At 33.5% G+C, this 5,822-nt stretch overlaps 1 pseudogene; it reads left to right on the forward strand.

The window, feature by feature from the left end:
* The first annotated feature begins 1,445 nt into the window (after positions 1-1,445).
* LOC112027650 (G-type lectin S-receptor-like serine/threonine-protein kinase At1g11410) overlaps positions 1,446-5,822 on the forward strand; it is a 12,470-nt pseudogene continuing 8,093 nt past the window's right edge.

Raw genomic sequence — 5,822 nt, forward strand, 5'->3', positions numbered from 1 at the left:
CATTGCCTCCTAAAGTGACCCATTTTCCTACAGTTCCAGCATTATACTTTTTGGCCTGATCTAGATTTACTACTGTTCTGATTAGAATTTCTGGATTTTGATCTGCCCCAATTTGAATTTCTGTCACTACCTCTGCCTTTTGTCAGGTTTAAGGCAGAATTAGATCTTGAGGTTTCACCTGCATCTATTCTACAAATTTTCTCAGTTAGAATTAAATCTCGTATGTCATTGTACTTCAGCCTTTCCTTTCCTATAGAATTGCTTACTGCCATCCTCATTGCCTCCCAACTATTTGGCAAAGAAGCCAAAACGATCAGTGCATGGATCTCATCATCAAAATTAATTTCTACAGACGACAATTGATTTGTGATAGTCTTAAATTCATTCAGATGTTGTGCTACTGATGCGTTCTTTGCCATCTGTAGATTGAAGAATGTCTTCATCAAATGCACCTTGTTGTTTGCTGATAACTTTTCATACATACTAGACAAAGTTTTCATCAGATCTGCTATGGTCTTCTCTTTTACAACATTGTGTGCAACAGACCTAGATAGAGTTAATCTGATAACCCCCAGTACCTGTCTGTCAATAAAAGCTCATTCCTCATCCTTCATAGTTGCAGCTTTTTCCCCTAGAAGTGGCAGATGCAACTTCTTCCTATAAAGATAATCCTCGATTTGCATCCTCCAGAATCCAAAGTTTATGCCATTGAACTTTTCTATTCCAAACGCCTTTCCTGCTTCCTCTGTCATTACTCCCACTCAAACCTAAACCTGGCTCTGATACCAGTTGTAGGGAATTAACTCGAAATTCCCAACCTATGAGAAACAAAAAATAGAGAAAACACACGCCAAAGAAAAACAATCACACTCACAAGATAATATTTACGTAGTTCGGCAATTTACTTACGTTCATAGAGTTGTAGGGATTTCACTATTATCAGGGAAAAATACAAAGTGCATTTTTTCTCTTTCTCAAAAACTACCAACAACAAACGCTAATCACCAAAACTACATTTTTTACATCTTGCGCATAGGATTCACAATGAGTGCTACGGCTTGGGCCTGTTGGCCCAAGCCTCCACTCCATGGACTAAGTCTCAGAAAATCTCCCATTAAAAACCACGTAACATTATTTAGGTTGGGTCAGGTCGTCAATCGGATCAAACACAACTAGGCTCCACAAACCCTAACAACAAATGTTCAAAAAATGCATGGAAAATTGTCATAGAATCATCCAACTATCTAAAGATTTTGACAAGGTTAATAGACAAAATCCCAATGGGATTTCCTATCAATGATAAGCTGAAAATTATAAACTCAAATTTTCCTTTGTTTCTTTCTATTATTTTAGTGTATTTCCTTAGTTTTATTAAGTTGGACTTTTGTGTGAGAATTCTTGAATCTTGATTGGACAAATAACTAGCATTATTTGTTACTTGTTTTATGACAGATAAGAGGCAAAACGCATATTCAAATAGTGTTGCCTCCAATTTACCATACTTTGAAGACTCCCTAGGTAGAAGGGACCTCAATGGAACTACAAGAAATTCAAATTCACCATTATTTGAGCTAAGAACTATTATAGGAGCCATAGATAACTTCTTTGTTGCTAACAAGCTTGGTAAAGGTGGTTTTGGCTCAGTTTATAAGGTATTCTCCTTGAACAAGCCTCATAATTTGCATGAAAAATTCCTTCACGAATGGTTTAGAAGAGAAAAGTCATTATGCATAACTTCGTTAGATGAAATTGAGCTTGCCCAAATAATTCTCTAAGTTGACTTTCTCTCAACAGTTGTGCACTATTACAAAATGAAATTTGGACTATCATTGCAGGGTTTGCTACAAAATGGAATGGAAATCGCTGTAAAAAGACTATCAAAATGCTTTGGACAAGGAATAGAACAGTTCAAAAATGAGGTTGCACTAATTGCTAAACTTCAACATAGGAATCTTGTGAAAATTTTAGGTTGTTGATTCATGAAGAAGAGAAGATGTTGATCTATGAGTACTTGCCAAATAAAAGCTTGGACTCTTTCATTTTTGGTATGTCTTCTTTTCACATCCTCCAATTACAAACATATCATATCCTAGAAGTGAGATTATATTATATACATAGTGTAAGTAAGCAGAAATGCAATCTAATCCAAGTTCTCATTTCTTTTTAGATGAAACAAAAAGGTTAAGTTTACGCTGGGGAAAACGATTGGAGATTATTTGTGGAATTGCTCGAGGACTCTTATATCTTCATCAAGACTCAAGATTAAGAATTATTCATAGAGATTTAAAGGCCAGCAATGTTCTACTTGACAATACATTGAATCCAAAAATTTCAAATTTTGGTATGGCTAGAATTGTTGGTGAGGACCAAATTGAAGCAAATACAAATTGCGTTGTTGGAACATAGTAAGTGTGCTAGAAGAAGAAGAAAAAAAAAAGGGTACAAGCTTCAAACTTTTTTAAGAAAAAATATTAAGGATATTTTCATAATTTTTTCCCTACCATGCTCATTCAAATGTTACATGCTATGTTAGTGCCCTAAGGCTATCTTTGATATATATTTTTTTTTTTGGAATAATGAAAGGCTTAATAGTTTCTTTTTTATCGTGCTACCATAGTGGTTATATGTCACCAAAGTATGCAATGCAAGGACTATTTTCAATAAATTCTGATGTATATAGCTTTGGGGTCTTGCTACTAGAGATAATTATTGGTAAAAAGAAGAGTGCTTATCATCATGATGGTCCTTCCTCAAATTTGATTGGACATGTAAGTACATGTGCAAACAATGACTACAAAATTAGGCCTATATTGTTGAGCCTACTATGATGAATATGTTGTTTGTAGGTTTGGGACCTATGGAGAGAAGGCAATGCCACGAATATAGTCAACCTGTTACTAGGTGAGACATACCCTGCTAGTGAAGTTTCAAGATGCATTCAAATTGGGCTTTTGTGCGTGCAAGAACATGCAATAGATCGGCCTACCATGTCAACAGTTGTTTTCATGTTGGGTAATGACACACTTCTTCCTTCTCCAAAACAACCTGCATTTATTTTGAAGGGCACTTACAATAGTACAGCTAGATCAACTAGTGAAGCATGTAATTCTGTAAATGAAATAGCAATTTCTAAAATTGATGGTTGCTAAAACCCCCCAGACTATTTTCAGCAATCTACATATTTGTTATATGCCATTACAACATTGGATTGAGTTCCTCAAGTCTTGTATAACATAATATGTATAATGTAAAATTGTTTTATAAAATTTAGAAATGTGTAATACCATTGCTATTAAAGTGGTATAGTCCAATACTTGAAATGAAATCATCGTTGTCACCATTGTCTCAGTGATGCTTAATGTGTGCTTTCATAAAATTTTATACACCAAATGTTAAGTGCTTGTGGTCGGTGATGATAACTTCATTGGTTTGCCAACTGAGATGTCCAAGTTTAAGTGCAAACAAGGAATCTGAAAAAGGGTAAAGGAACCTGTAAATGTTATACACTGCAGGTAACTTTTAGTATCATTTTATAATGTCAGGGTATTATTTCCAAATGAAAAGTACACTTGAAAATAAACAAGAGTAACAAATAAGGTGGGAGATAAATATATAACTTCAGGGTAAATATTATTTTCCTATAGCAAGGGAAAGTGAGACAGAAATCTGTCATAAAAACTAACAAAATTTCTCCCTTTTGCATTAAAGGTTGACAAACATCTTTCTTGTTTCTTATGCATGGTGAAAAATGCTAATCAGGGACGGACCTAGGTGGGGGCTTAAGGGGGCCCGGGCCCCCCAGCCAAATTTTTCTTTTTTTGTTATATATATATATATATATTTTTTTAAAAAAAAAAAAAAAACAATAAAAATATTCACAATGGTAATTGTATTTTAGCAAAAAAAAAAAAAAACTATTTTTTCACCAAAGAACCAAAAAATCATGTGTTATTGGAGAAACTAAAGCTAATTTTTTTGTAACTATAGTAAACTGGTATAAATACTAGTTAACTGTAGTAAGTTGTTGAAAATAAAATATAATATTTCATTAAGATTATATCTCTTCCTTCAGTTAAAAAACTCAAATTCCCTCGCTTCCTTTATTAATTTAATGAATTATTTATATTATTTTAAATGAAGTTATATATATATAAAATAAAAAAATAAAAAAAAATAAAACATAACATTTTTTTTAAGAGAGTTTCAATCTTCCTAATAATGTTCTTTATCATCAGATCAAGACACCAATCGGATTTTGGTGTAGGCGGAGATTGAATCCTAGATCTTTTATTCAACCATCAGAGACTTTACCAGTTAAGCTAACTGGAACCCACAAAAATAGAACATTTAATATTGGGTGTATTGTAAAGTAATGTGGTAAAATAGATAAAATAACTTTTTGAGGTGTTAAAAGCTAAAAATTTTAGCACCACCAATGTGAATGCTCTAACTTCAATAAAAAATAAATCCTAGCTAGTCTAGTATTAAAACAAGACATTATTTTGTTTTTGTTTGTCTTTGTTGGTAAATAATTGCATCTTAATGTATTTAGAAGCAACGATTGTGAGTATTTATAATTTTTTAATACTATATGGATGTCTATTTGGAGTCTTTTTTTTTTCTTTATACTCCGGCCCCGTTAGCTTATAATCCTAGATTCGTTCTTGATGCTAATGCATTACATTATAACAACATAGCATAGTCTGGCTTTTATGCTGCTTATTAGACCAGTTCTCTTGTCATAAAATGTGATTTTGGCAGACCCTAACGATTTGTATCAAGTTTTGGCGATCATGATTTTCGTACTCAGCCTTGTCATGCAGGTCCCTCTATTGTTTTGGTGGCCATAACTTGTAACATTTTGTTGAAAAATAGCATCCTTTGTTGTTCACAGATCTTTCCATTTCCTACAAAACTGCTATAGGTTGAATCTCTCTAATCTTTTCTGTAATATTTGCAAGAAATGTAAATACGAGGAGGGGGAATTATGATTTCTGGACTTTATTGCTTGCTAGATGTAACAACTCCCGTTTATCACCCAAAAAAAAAAAAAACACTCTTACACTCGGATACTCATTGTGATATAGTTGAACAAAGAGAACAAAGGATGAGAAATAGAAGAATACTGGAAAAACCTCCTATAGTTACTGTTTGAAGCTGAGGCCCAGCATGAGAGAGAGAAAAAAGCTATCATGACCATAAATCTTTCTTAACACTTTCAAGATCTCCCCCTCCCATATCTAATATTAAAAGGAGGACTTTAGTTCAAAGGATGAGTTTTTTAGTCATAACGAAAAGGGAAAGAACTCCAAGCCTCAAAAGCATGATGGAAAAACAATTGTCAATCATGATTTTTTTCTTTAGCACTTTCACCAAAAGGAAAAACTTTATACACACAACACAACAATACAAACATAATTCTGGCCTCCCTAAATGATTAACCATACCCAAATTTCAACCAATTTATATCTTCATGTTGCATTAGATTTTTATCATAAACATAGGAAAAGTGAAAGTCTATGCTTAATTAATTGACAGGTTGCAATTACCACCATCTTAGCTAATCTGATTCATAGAATTGTCTTCGACTGAATGCTGCCTAATACGATAAGACCATGATAGGTGAAGATCCAAAATGCGCGTCTTGTTTTTGGGGGCCAAAGACAATTCTAGCTTTAAGAAGGTCCAACTACATTCGAAATGTTTGTCCCCAGTTCTTACCAACCAACCTCCTGTGTGTAATTGACATGTTGCTAGCTTTAATAAAAGAAGGCCATATCTTTCGCAAGCTCATTTTTTTACATGCCCCAAAAATAAAACCC

This window comes from Quercus suber, unplaced genomic scaffold (assembly GCF_002906115.3).
Source record: "Quercus suber isolate HL8 unplaced genomic scaffold, Cork oak 2.0 scaffold_7, whole genome shotgun sequence".
NCBI lineage: Eukaryota > Viridiplantae > Streptophyta > Magnoliopsida > Fagales > Fagaceae > Quercus > Quercus suber.